This window comes from Musa acuminata, chromosome BXJ1-3 (assembly GCF_036884655.1).
Source record: "Musa acuminata AAA Group cultivar baxijiao chromosome BXJ1-3, Cavendish_Baxijiao_AAA, whole genome shotgun sequence".
NCBI classification, from domain to species: Eukaryota; Viridiplantae; Streptophyta; class Magnoliopsida; order Zingiberales; family Musaceae; genus Musa; species Musa acuminata.
In genome coordinates, this window is record NC_088329.1 from 19,441,391 (window position 1) to 19,456,338 (window position 14,948).

Below are 14,948 nucleotides of genomic sequence, written 5' to 3' on the forward strand. Positions count from 1 at the left end.
TCTAACTTATCGTTTGTTTCACAATACTTTGCTTGTCACTTGGATATTCTACCTAAACCCCTGGATTATATGTTATATGTTACAACTGCTGTTGGAGATTCATTGGCAACAAACTTAGTCTACCCATCTTGTTTGATCTCTATTGGAGACCATGAACTCTTTGCTGATTTGATTCTCCTAGAGATCCAGGGTTTTGATATTATACTTGGCATGAATTGGTTATCTTCTCATCACGCTAGTATTGATTGTTACAAAAAAATAATTACTTTCTGCATACCAGATCAGCCTATATTTTTCTTTGAGGGCATTAAGCATGATTTGCCTCCTTGCTTAATATCAGCACTTCAAGCTTATCGTCTTATGCAGAAAGGTTGTTTTTGTTATATGGTGTGTGTAAAGGAGCATTCAAATCAGGAAACCCACCTAGATGAAATTTCAGTGGTCAAAGAATTCCCTGATGTATTCCCTGATGACTTGCCTGGTTTACCTCTAGATAGAGAGGGTGAATTTGCTATTGATCTAGTCCCCAGTACAACCCCAATATCTAAGCCTCCCTACAGAATGGCACCACTCGAGCTAGAAGAGTTAAAGAAGCAAATACAAGAATTATTAGATAAGAGTTTCATACGACCCAGTGTATCCCCATGGGGTGCTCCGGTACTATTAGTGAAGAAGAAGGATGGAACATTGAGGCTTTGTATTGATTATAGACAGTTGAATCAGGTGACCATCAAAAACAAATATCCTATACCTAGAATTGATGATTTGTTTGATCAACTGCAGGGTGCACAAGTATTCTCTAAGATTGACCTGAGGTCAGGTTATTATCAGTTGAAGATCAAGGAGGAGGATATTTCAAAAACAGCTTTCAGAACTCGATATGGTCATTATGAATTCTTAGTGATGCCTTTTGGTCTGACAAATGCCCCTGCAGCTTTTATGGAACTAATGAATAGGATATTTCGACCGCTCTTGGATATCTGTGTAATTGTATTTATTGATGACATATTGGTGTATTCAAAGAGTAATCAGGAGCATGAGGAACACTTGAGAGATGTATTGTCCATACTAAGAGAAAAGAAGTTGTATGCGAAGTTCAACAAATGTGAATTTTGGTTGAATGAAGTTGCTTTCTTAGGTCATGTGATTTCAGGGAAGGGTATATCTGTTGATCCAAAGAAAATAGAAGCTGTAGTTGAATGGGAAGTACCAACAAATGTAACAGAAGTTAGAAGTTTCTTGGGCATGGCAGGATATTACAGGAGATTTGTGGAGGGATTTTCTCGAATTGCTCAACCTCTCACCAAACTCACTAAGAAGAATATGAAATTTGTATGGGGTGATGACTGTGAGCAAAGCTTTCAAGAGTTAAAAAGAAGATTGACTAGTGCCCCTATTCTCACTATTCCAAGTGGTAGTGATGGATTTGTAGTTTATACTGATGCTTCAAGAAAGGGCCTAGGATGTGTTTTGATGCAGGAAGGGAGAGTAATTGCTTATGCTTCTAGGCAACTTAAAGGTTATGAATTGAATTATCCAACTCATGATTTGGAATTGGCAGTAATTATTTTTGCTCTAAAGATTTGGAGACATTATTTGTATTGTCGACAGTTTGAAATTTTCACTGATCACAAGAGTTTAAAATATATTTTCACTCAGAAGGAGATGAACATGAGGTAGCGAAGATGGATAGAACTTCTGAAGGATTATGATTGTGCCATCCGTTATCACCCAGGCAAGGCCAATGTTGTAGCTGATGCACTTAGTAGGAAATCTACAAGTTTTATGGCTAGTCTGGTCGTGAAGCAATGGAAGCTAATAGAAGAAAATTTTGATTTGAAAGCTTTGAGGAAAGAGCAAGACTCGATGATTATGATGGCCTCCATTCAAGTGCAGTCTGATCTTATGCAACAAATTAAGGAAGGACAATTACGAGATCCACATTTAATCTACTTGAGGAGTGAAGTAGAAAAGGGATTGAAGCCACAATGTCAAATTTCAAAGGATGGCCTATTGAGATTTGGGGAGAGAGTATGTGTACCAAATGAACTAGATATCAAGAATCAAATCCTAATTGAAAGTCATACTTCAAAGTACACCCTACACCCTGGGAGCACTAAGATGTATAGAGATCTTCAAAGTCATTATTGGTGGGAAGGCATGAAGAAGGAAATTGCAATATATGTTTCAAAATGTTTGACGTGTCAGCAAATCAAAGTAGAACACCAAAGACCTGGAGGGTTACTGCAACCTTTAGTTATTCCTGAATGGAAATGGGAATGTATTACTATGGACTTTTTTCGGGACTACCCAGAACCTCGAGGAAGCATGATGCTATTTGGGTTATCATTGATAGGTTAACAAAATCTGCACATTTCCTACCAGTTAATATGACTTATTCACTTGATAGACTTGCAGATTTGTATGTTAATGAAATAGTAAGACTTCATGGTATTCCAAAGGAGATCATCTCTGATAGAGACTCCAGATTTCTCTCTAGATTTTGGAGAAGATTACAGGAATCTATGGGCACTAAAGTCAAGTTTAGTACTGCATATCATCCTCAAACTGATGGTCAGTCAGAGAGAACAATTCAAACACTTGAGGATTTGCTTAGAGCCTATGTTATGGATTGGAAAGGTGAATGGGATAAGGATATTTCACTTGTTGAGTTCACGTATAATAATAGTTATCATTCAAGTATTCAGATGGCTCCTTATGAAGCTCTATATGGACGAAAGTGCATAACACCTATATGTTGGGAGGAAGTTGGAGACAGAAAGTTGTTAGCACCGGACAAGGTACAAGAAACTACCGAGAAAATTCAAGTTATAAGGAAAAGGTTAAAAGCTGCTCAGAGTCGTCAAAAGAGTTATGCTGACAATAGAAGGCGAGATATTGAGTTTGAAATCGGAGATTTGGTATTCTTAAAAGTCTCCCCTTCCAAAGGTATTATAAGGTTTGGGAAGAAAGGAAAATTAAGCCCAAGATTTGTTGGACCTTTTGAGGTTCTGGAGAGGGTTGGTTCTGTCGCTTACAGGATTGCCTTACCACCAGCATTGAGCCATGTCCATGATATATTTCATGTCTCGATGATTAGAAAGTATATGTATGACCCTTCTCACATCATTAAGTATGAGCTGGTGGAGATCGATAAAGATTTATCTATGTGGAAGAGCCTATTTAGATTATTGATAAGAAAGAAAAAGTCCTAAGGAATCGGGTCATTCCACTGGTTCAAGTAATTTGGAGACATCATTCTAGAGCGGAGACAACTTGGGAGCTAGAAGAGGAAATGAAAAAGGTGTATCCTCGTCTTTTCATCGAATAGAGGTACGATAAATTTAGTGGACTAAAATTTTCTTTTAAGGGGGGGAGAGTGTAACACCCCTCATTTCCGAATGTTTGTATAAATTTCTGGTGATAATGTAAGCATCTATTTTAATTGACAAAAGAAATAGAGTATGAATCAGAGGTAACTTATTTGTAAGATTTGGGAGATCTGTTCAAAAAAAAAAAAAAAGAGAAAAGAAAGAATCTGAGGACCTATATGTAAACCCTAAGGACCTAATCGTGAATATGATAAAAACAAGGACTAAACTGCAAAATGCACCAAATGACAAATTCCACCGCTTAAGCCTCACTGCCTTCATTCTTAAGGAAGCAGAGGAGGCAGCTCGTGGGTGATCAGGGAAAGAAAGGAGGAAGAAGAAGAAGAAGAAGAAGAAGAAGAGAAAAAAATTGGGGCTTTTAGGGTTTTTGCTTTAATCTTGTCACTTCGGGTCAAAATTTTCAAAGGCAAGTGTTCTAACCCCATCCTACAGAAGTATTAGACTCTGTTTTTATGTTGATTCAAAATAAATTGGAAGATTTCTGTTTAGAAACTGATATGACTCTTTTTGGACCTAAAACCATGGATTCTGAAATATTTTCGGTAAACTGACCCCTATACACTTTTTCGGCTGTAAGTTTTAGTATAAGATGTGAAATTAGGCAGGAACTATTTTGTTTGTAATTAGACTCTTATGTCTTTCTTTTGACACCGATTTTGTAGATTTTGGACACCGAATACTTGCCCAAACATTTTTTTCAAATGAGCCTCTAGACGCTATAAAACAGAGTTCAAGATTTCTGACCTATCGCTACTAAAATGCCTATAACTCCCTGTTAAAAATTCTGATTTGTACCAAACTGATTTTATTTGAAACTAGACTTGAAAGTATTTCTTTTGACATATAGTTTGAAAATTTTGGAATTCAATTGCCTACCCTATTATCTGTTGAATCCGACCCAATAAATTCTGCAAAACAGTGATTGTGATTTTGACCTTGTGTTACCAAATCAGAGGTAACTCTGTGTTGGGAGCCCTGTTTCATATGAAATCTGTTCCATCCGAATATAGATTGATATATGGTTTGACCATAGTCTTCTTATGGGTATTGGAGCAAAATTGTTATTCTGAAATATTTGTTTGATGTGCCACTGGAATTCTGTCCGAAATCGAGCTTGGTCGATTTCGCGTATTCTGTTCTATTCCTTTAATTACTTGAATTCGTCTAACCTTGTTATTTGAATTGAGCTAACTATAATTGGATTCCCTATACACTCTTGCTTCCATTTTCCTTTCTAATATGAATACATTTGTGAGAGATTTGTTCCTTGCGTCATTTGTTCTTAAAAAGGCACATGTAAACTTCGTTGTTCCGCGTGTGCTTCCGATATAAGCTACTTATTGTTGAAACTGCCCTTTGGTACTCTGGAGTGTGGGATTGTCTGGACCTTTGCCAGAAATGGTAAAGGGGATGCGCTATTTGCCCGCTATGTGGGGTCCCGCTATGAGGGATATTCTGTATGCGCTTGTTGCCCGCTACGTGGGTATGTGATTAGAGCCTGCGATGCTCTGTCGGCCCCCTTTGACTTCACCTAGACGTGGGTGGATGGAGCTCCCAGACGTGGGAGACTTTTGTCAGGTGGTCATTCAGAAATGGATGAATCACATTCTGACTGAGATCCCACTACACCCTCTATATGTTTGATATGACATCCAGAGTTTTGGTGAGTTGTTTCTGTTCATACTCTGGATAAGATAGATATGATTGCAACGTCAAGGACGACGTTTGAGCTCTTGTACGATATGTGTACCGATATGCTCTGAAAGGCTTCATTCCTTGATGATTTTGCTTCGAAATGTTTCATATGTCGTTGATATGCTTCGAAACATTTAATATGCCATTGATAAGCTCCGATATGTTTCCTTTGTTTCTGATATGCTCCAATTACTCTATGCTCCATCTGTCAGGAACCTGATGGGTATGATTGGAAGGACAATTGTGATTTTACTCCTAATGATATTATGTCTACGAAATCGTATATTCTGCTTTGTGTTTTGAAACTGTATCTTTTTGGAAATCGTACTATTTTGATATGGATATGTTAGTCACTTGCTGAGCTCTTTATGCTCACCCCGTTTGTTGATAAATTTTTCAGGATAGCGTATCGCTTGCTTAAATGTTAAGATTGGGCTGAGGCAGTGGAAAGTTTAGAAGACGTTGGGCAGAACTTTTGTTAGCATATATGTAGTTGTGTATAAGCTACCTTGCATCTAATGAAATGTGACTATGAATCTAAACCTATGGATTTTGTGTAAGCTAAAGGATCCCACATGTATAGGGTTTTGGAATGTTAAATTAAATTTGTGTAATGGTATGAACTTATGGTAAATCGATGATTGTGGTGACTGCATAGATTTCCCCACTTGTGGATTTATATTGTGGTTTTTATTTTGATGAGTTGAGTTCAGATTGTATGAATTATCGAGAGATGTGTGCTACGTTTATGAATTGCACAGGGTTATGAATTGGTAGATTATAGAAGTGAAATTTTTGATCTGAATGTTTTCTTAGTGACCTCAAATATGTGTTTGGATCCTGGGTTTGTTGTGATGAAGATCTTAAATATTGTCGATATTTTGTCGGGTCGTGACATGGACGGTTGATGGATGGCAGTGGAAGGGCAGCGAGATGCCAAGAACGCTGCTCTGATACCAGGTGTTAGAACCCTTGCATATTCTAAACTTGGGGTTGATCTCTTTAGGGGATCGGCCTCCTTGGAACTCTATAGGGGTTCATCCCTCCAAGTTGCTGCTCAAAGGCTGCAGAAAAGATTCATTTATTGCTTATCAAAAGAGGAGGAATACATGACTATTTATAGGGCTTCTAAACCCTCACTCCTAATAGGACTCCTACTTAAAACTCTTACTTCTAACCAACTCCTAATAGGACTCCTACTCAAGACTCCTATTCCCTTACAACTCCTAATTCTTCTATAAGAAAAAACCTCTTACATGAATGTCCCTCTCAATTAGGACTCTCCTGGCTAGAGTCCTAACAGAATGTCCTTCTCAATTATGACTCTCCTAGCTAGAGTCCTAACAGAATATCCCTCTCAATTAGGACTCTCCTAGCTAGAGTCCTAACAGAATGTCCCTCTCAATTAGGACTCTCCTAGCTAGAGTCCTAACAGAATGTCACTCTTAATTAGGACTCTCCTAGCTAGAGTCCTAATAGCTGCCTTATTAGGTAGAACAGCCCCATGAATAAGATCAATGTGATGCTGGATATCTCTCAAGGGTGGAAGGCCATGTGGAATCTCTTCTGGTATAACATCTTCAAACTCTTCCAAGATTTGTTTCATGGTTTCTGGTGTCTCCTTGTGTTGTTCATTTTCTTCTACTACTAGTAGAGCCATAACATGACTACCCTTGTCTAATTCATCTTTGCATTCACCATAGGACATAAAAGCGCTAACTTTCTTTTTTGGTGCACTGATTTCGGATGGTTGTAATGGAGCTAAAATAATCTTCTTTTCATTCACCTTAAAAGAATAAGTATGTTTGTAGCCGTCATACAACACCCTTCTATCATAATGCCAAGGTCTTCCCAACAGCAAATGTAACACCCCTCATTACTGAATGATCGTATAGATTTCTGGCGATAATGTGAGCTTCTATTTTAATTGACAGAAGAAATAGAGTATGGATTAGAGGTAACTTATTTTTAAGATTTGGGAGATCTGTTCAAAAAAGAAAAAAAAAAAAAAAGAAAGAATCTGAGGACCTATATGTAAACCCTAAGGACCTAATCGTGAATATGATAAAAACAAGGACTAAACTGCAAAATGCACCAAATGACAAATCCCACCGCTTAAGCTTCTCTGCCTTCGTTCTTAAGAAAGCAGAGAAGGCAGCTCGTGGGTGATCAGGGAAAGAAAGGAAGAAGAAGAAGAAGAAGAAGAAGAAGAAGAAGAAATTGGGGTTTTTAGGGTTTTTGCTTTAATCTTGTTACTTCGGGTCAAAATTTGCAAAGGCAAATGTTCTAACCCCATCCTACAGAAGTATTAGACTCTGTTTTTATGTTGATTCAAAATAAATTGGAAGACTTCTGTTTTGAAACTGATATGACTCTTTTTGGACCTAAAACCATGGATTCTGAAATATTTTCGGTAAACTGACCCCTATACACTGCTTCGGCTGTAAGTTTTAGTATAAGATGTGAATTCAGGCAGGAACTATTTTGTTTGTAATTAGACTCTTATGTCTTTCTTTTGACACTGATTTTGTAGATTTTGGACACCGAATACTTACCCAAACATTTTTTTCAAATTAGCTTATAGACGCTGTAAAACAGAGTTCAAGATTTCTGACCTATCGCTACTAAAATGCCTATAACTCCCTGTTGAAAATTCTGATTTATACCAAACTGATTTTATTTGAAATTAGACTTGAAAATATTTCTTTTGAAATATGGTTTGAAAATTTTGGAATTCAATTGCCTACCCTATTATCTGTTGAATCCGACCATATAAATTCTACAAAACAGTGATTGTGATTTTGACCTTGTGTTACCAAATCATAGGTAACTCTGTGTTGGGAGCCCTGTTTCATATGAAATCTTTTCCATCCGAACATAGATTGATATATAGTTTGACCATAGTCTTCTTATGGGTATTGGAGCAAAATTGTTATGCTGAAATATTTGTTTGATGTGCCACTGGAATTCTGTCCGAAATCGAGCTTTGGTCGATTTCGCGTATTCTGTTCTATTCCTTTGATTACTTGAATTCGTCTAACCTTCTTATTTGAATTGAGCTAACTATACTTGGATTCCCTGTACACTCTTGCTTCCATTTTCCTTTCTAATATGAATACATTTGTGAGAGAATTGTTCCTTGCGTCATTTGTTCTAAAAAAAAAAAGGCACATGTAAGCTTCGTTGTTCCGCGTGTGCTTCCGATGTATGCTACTTATTGTTGAAACTACCCTTTTGTACTCTGGTGTGTGGGATTGTCTGGACCTTTGCCAGAAATGATAAAGGGTATGCGCTATTTGCCCGCTACGTGGGTATGTGATTAGAGCCTGCGATGCTCTGCCGGCCCCCTTTGACTTCACCTAGACGTGGGTGGATGGAGCTCCCAGACGTGGGAGACTTTTGTCAGGTGGTCATTCAGAAATGGATGAATCACATTCTGACTGAGATCCCACTACACCCTCTATATGTTTGATATGACATCCAGAGTTTTGGTGAGTTTGTTTCTGTTCATACTCTGGATAAGATTGATATGATTGCAACGTCAAGGACGACGTTTGAGCTCTTGTACGATATGTGTACCGATATGCTCTGAAAGGCTTCATTCCCTGATGATTTTGCTTCGAAATGTTCCATATGCCGTTGATATGCTTTGAAACATTTTATATGCCATTGATAAGCTCCGATATGTTTCCTTTGTCTCTGATATGCTCCAATTACTCTATGCTCCATCTGTCAGGAACCTAATGGGTATGATTGGAAGGACAATTGTGATTCTGCTCCTAATGATATTATGTCTACGAAATCGTATATTCTGCCATGTATTTTGAAACTGCACCACTTTGGAAATTGTACTATTTTGATATGGATATGTTAGTCACTTGCTGAGCTCTTTATGCTCACCCCATTTGTTGATAAATTTTTCAGGATAGCGTATCGCTTGCTTAAATGTTAAGAATGGGCTGAGGCAGTGGAAAGTTTAGAAGACGTTGGGCAGAACTTTTGTTAGCATATATGTAGTTGTGTATATAGCTACCTTGCATCTAATAAAATGTGACTAGGAATCTAAACCTGTGGATTTTGTGTAAGTTAAAGGATCCCTCATGTATAGGGTTTTGGTATGTTAAATTAAATTTGTGTAATGACATGAACTTATGGTAAATCGATGATTGTGGTGACTACATAGATTTCCCCACTTGTGGATTTATATTGTGGTTTTTATTTTGATGAGTTGAGTTCAGATTGTGTGAATTATCGAGAGATGTGTGCTATGTTTATGAATTGCACAGGGTTATGAATTGGTAGATTATAGAAGTGAAATTTTTGATCTGAATGTTTTCTTAGTGACCACAAATATGTGTTTGGATCCTGGGTTTGTTGTGATGAAGATCTTAAATATCATGTGGAATTATTTTGTCGGGTCGTGACAGCAAATGACAAGCATCCATAGGAGCAACATCACACCATACTTCATCTTTATAATACTTGCCAATAGAAAATGAAACTAAACATCTTTTAGTTACATTGATGTCATTTCCTTTTTGCAGTCAACATAACTGGTATGGATGCGGATGAGGGATGGTGTCCAACTTTAGCTTCTGTACCATCTCCAAAGATACCACATTCTCAAAGCTGCCGCTGTCCATGATTACTAAGCATACTTTGTGTCACGACCCGACAAAATATCGACAATATTTTAAAATCTTCATCACAACTAACCCAGGATCCAAACACACATTTGAGGTCACTAAGAAAACATTCAGATCAAAATTTTCACTTCTATAATCTACCAAATTCATAACCCTGTGCAATTCATATACATAGCACCCATCACTCGATAATTCATACAATCTGAACTCAACTCATCAAAATAAAAACCACAATGTAAATCCACAAGTGGGTAATTTTATACAATCACCACAAACATCGATTTACCATAAGTTCATATCATTACACGAATTTAATTTAACATTCCAAAACCCTATACATGAGGGATCTATTAACTTACACAAAATCCACAGGTTTAGATTCATAGTCACATTTCATTAGATGCAAGGTAGCTCATACACAACTACATATATGCTAACAAAAGTTCTGCCCAACGTCTTCTAAACTTTCCACTGCCTCAACCCATTCTTAACATTTAAGCAAGCGATACGCTATCCTGAAAAATTTATCAACAAACGGGGTGAGCATAAAGAGCTCAGCAAGTGACTAACATATCCATATCAAAAGGGTACAATTTCCAAAGAGATATAGTTTCAAAACACAAAGCAGAATATACGATTTCGTAGACATAATATCATTAGGAGTAGAATCACAGTTTGTCCTTTCAATCATGCATATGTGGTTCCTGACAGATGGGGCATAGAGTAATTGGAGCATATCAGAAACAAAGGAAACATATCAGAGCTTATCAATGGCATATAAAATGTCTCGAAGCATATCAACAGCATATGGAACATTTCGAAGCAAAATCATCAGTGAATGAAGCCTTTCAGAGCATATAGGCACACATATCGTACAAGAGCTCAAACGTCGTCCTTGACGTTGCAATCATATCAATCTTATCCAGAGTATGAACAGAAATAACTCACCAAAACTCTGGATGTCATATCAAACATATAGAGGGTGTAGTGGGATCTCAGTCTGAATGTGATTCATCCATTTCTGAATGACCACCTGACAAAAGTCTCCCACGTCTGGGAGCTCCATCCACCCACGTCTAGGTGAAGTCAAAGTGGGCCGGCAGAGCATCGCAGGCTCTAATCACATACCCACAAAGCGGGCAACAAGCGCATACCCTTTACCATTTATGGCAAAGGTCCAGAATATCCCACATAACGGGACCCCACAAAGCGGGCAAATAGCGCATACCCTTTACCATTTCTGGCAAAGGTCCAGACAATCCCACACACCAGAGTACAAAAGGGCAGTTTCAACAATAAGTAGCATATATCGGAAGCACACGCGGAACAACGAAGCTTACATGTGCCTTTTTAAAAACAAATGACGCAAGGATACAAATCTCTCACAAATGTATTCATTTTAGAAAGAAAAATGGAAGCAAGAGTGTACAGGGAATCCAATTATAGTTAGCTCAATTCAAATAAGAAGGTTAGACGAATTCAAGTATCCAAAGGAAGGGAACAGAATACGCGAAATCGACCAAAGCTCGATTTCGGACAGAATTCCAGTGGCACATCAAACAAATATTTCAGAATAACAATTATGCTCCAATACCCATAAGAAGACTATGGTCAAACCATATATCAATCTGTATTCGGATGGAACAGATTTCATATGAAACAGGGCTCCCAACACAGAGTTACCTCAGATTTGGTAACACAAGGTCAAAATCACAATCACTGTTTTGCAGAATTTATAGGGTCGGACTCAACAGATAATAGGGTAGGCAATTGAATTCCAAAATTTCCAAACTGTATGTCAAAAGAAAGATTTTCAAATCTAGTTTCAAATAAAATCAGTTTGGTACAAATCAGAATTTTCAACAGGGAGTTATAGGTAATTTAGTATCGATAGGTCAGAAATCTTGAAGTCTGTTTTACAGCATCTATAGTCTCATTTGAAAAAAATGTTTGGGTAAGTATTCGGTGTCCAAATTCTACAAAATTGGTGTCAAAAGAAAGACATAAGAGTCTAATTACAAACAAAATAGTTCCTGCCTGAATTCACATGTTGTGTTAAATCTTATAGACGAAAGAGTGTATAGGGGTCAGTATACCGAAAATATTTCAGAATCCATGGTTTTAAGTCCAAAGAAAGACATATCAGTTTCTAAATAGAAATCTTCCAATTTATTTTCAATCAACATAAAAACAGAATCTAATACTTCTGTAGGATGGGGTTAGAACACTTGCCTTTGCAAATTTTGACCCGAAGTGACAAGATTAAAGCAAAAACCCTAAAAGCCCCAATTTTTTTTTTTCTTCTTCTTCTTCTTCTTCTTTTCTTTCCCTGATCACCCACGACCTGCCTCCTCTGCTTCCTTAAGAACGAAGGCAGAGAGGCTTAAGCGGTGGAATTTGTCATTTGGTGCATTTTACAGTTTAGTCCTTGTTTTTATCATATTCACGATTAGGTCCTTAGGGTTTACATATAGGTCCTCAGATTCTTTCTTTTCTCTTTTTTTTTTTTTGAACAGATCTCCCAAATCTTACAAATAAGTTACCTCTGATTCATACTCTATTTCTTTTGTCAATTAAAATAGATGCTTACATTATCACCAGAAATTTATACAAACATTCGGAAATGAGGGGTGTTACACTCTCCCCCCCTTAAAAGAAAATTTTAGTCATCTAAATTTATCGTACCTCTATTCGATGAAAAGACGAGGATACATCTTTTTCATTTCCTCTTCTAGCTCCCAAGTTGTCTCCGCTCCAGAATGATGTCTCCAAATTACTTGAACCAGTGGAATTACCCGATTCCTTAGGACTTTTTCTTTCTTATCAATAATCTAAATAGGCTCTTCCACATAGGATAAATCTTTATCGATCTCCACCAGCTCATACTTAATGATGTGAGAAGGGTCATACATATACTTTCTAATCATCGAGACATGAAATATATCATGGACATGGCTCAATGCTGGTGGTAAGGCAATCCTGTAAGCGACAGAACCAACCCTCTCCAGAACCTCAAAAGGTCCAACAAATCTTGGGCTTAATTTTCCTTTCTTCCCAAACCTTATAATACCTTTGGAAGGGGAGACTTTTAAAAATACCAAATCTCCGATTTCAAACTCAATATCTCGCCTTCTATTGTCAGCATAACTCTTTTGACGACTCTGAGCAGCTTTTAACCTTTTCCTTATAACTTGAATTTTCTCGGTAGTTTCTTGTACCTTGTCCGGTGCTAACAACTTTCTGTCTCCAACTTCCTCCCAACATATAGGTGTTATGCACTTTCGTCCATATAGAGCTTCATAAGGAGCCATCTGAATACTTGAATGATAACTATTATTATACGTGAACTCAACAAGTAAAATATCCTTATCCCATTCACCTTTCCAATCCATAACATAGGCTCTAAGCAAATCCTCAAGTGTTTGAATTGTTCTCTCTGACTGACCATCAGTTTGAGGATGATATGCAGTACTAAACTTGACTTTAGTGCCCATAGATTCCTGTAATCTTCTCCAGAATCTAGAGAGAAATCTGGAGTCTCTATCAGAGATGATCTCCTTTGGAATACCATGAAGTCTTACTATTTCATTAACATACAAATCTGCAAGTCTATCAAGTGAATAAGTCATATTAACTGGTAGGAAATGTGCAGATTTTGTTAACCTATCAATGATAACCCAAATAGCATCATGCTTCCTCGAGGTTCTGGGTAGTCCCGAAAAAAGTCCATAGTAATACATTCCCATTTCCATTCAGGAATAACTAAAGGTTGCAGTAACCCTCCAGGTCTTTGGTGTTCTACTTTGATTTGCTGACACGTCAAACATTTTGAAACATATATTGCAATTTCCTTCTTCATGCCTTCCCACCAATAATGACTTTGAAGATCTCTATACATCTTAGTGCTCCCAGGGTGTAGGGTGTACTTTGAAGTATGACTTTCAATTAGGATTTGATTCTTGATATCTAGTTCATTTGGTACACATACTCTCTCCCCAAATCTCAATAGGCCATCCTTTGAAATTTGACATTGTGGCTTCAATCCCTTTTCTACTTCACTCCTCAAGTAGATTAAATGTGGATCTCGTAATTGTCCTTCCTTAATTTGTTGCATAAGATCAGACTGCACTTGAATGGAGGCCATCATAATCATCGAGTCTTGCTCTTTCCTCAAAGCTTTCAAATCAAAATTTTCTTCTATTAGCTTCCATTGCTTCACGACCAGACTAGCCATAAAACTTGTAGATTTCCTACTAAGTGCATCAGCTACAACATTGGCCTTGCCTGGGTGATAACGGATGGCACAATCATAATCCTTCAGAAGTTCTGTTCTATCCATCTTCGCTACCTCATGTTCAACTCCTTCTGAGTGAAAATATATTTTAAACTCTTGTGATTAGTAAAGATTTCAAACTGTCGACAATACAAATAATGTCTCCAAATCTTTAGAGCAAAAATAATTACTGCCAATTCCAAATCATGAGTTGGATAATTCAATTCATAACCTTTAAGTTGCCTAGAAGCATAAGCAATTACTCTCCCTTCCTGCATCAAAACACATCCAAGGCCCTTTCTTGAAGCATCAGTATAAACTATAAATCCCTCACTACCACTTGGAATAGTGAGAATAGGGGCACTAGTCAATCTTCTTTTTAACTCTTGAAAACTTTGCTCACAATCATCACCCCATACAAATTTCACATTCTTTTTAGTGAGGTTGGTGAGAGGTTGAGCGATTCGAGAAAATCCCTCCACAAATCTCCTGTAATAACCTGCCATGCCCAAGAAGCTTCTAACTTCTGTTACATTTGTTGGTACATCCCATTCAACTACAGCTTCCACTTTCTTTGGATCAACAGATATACCCTTCCCTGAAATCATATGGCCTAAGAAAGCAACTTCATTCAACCACAATTCACATTTGCTGAACTTTGCATACAACTTCTTTTCTCTTAGTATGGACAATACATCTCTCAAGTGTTTCTCATGCTCCTAATTACTCCTTGAATACACCAATATGTCGTCAATAAATACAATTACATAGCCATCCAAGAGCGGTTGAAATATCCTATTCATTAGTTTCATAAAAGCTGCAGGGGCATTAGTCAAACCAAAAGACATCACCAAGAATTCATAGTGACCATATCGAGTTTTGAAAACTGTTTTTGGAATATCCTCCTCCTTGATCTTCAACTGATAGTAACCTTACCTCTGG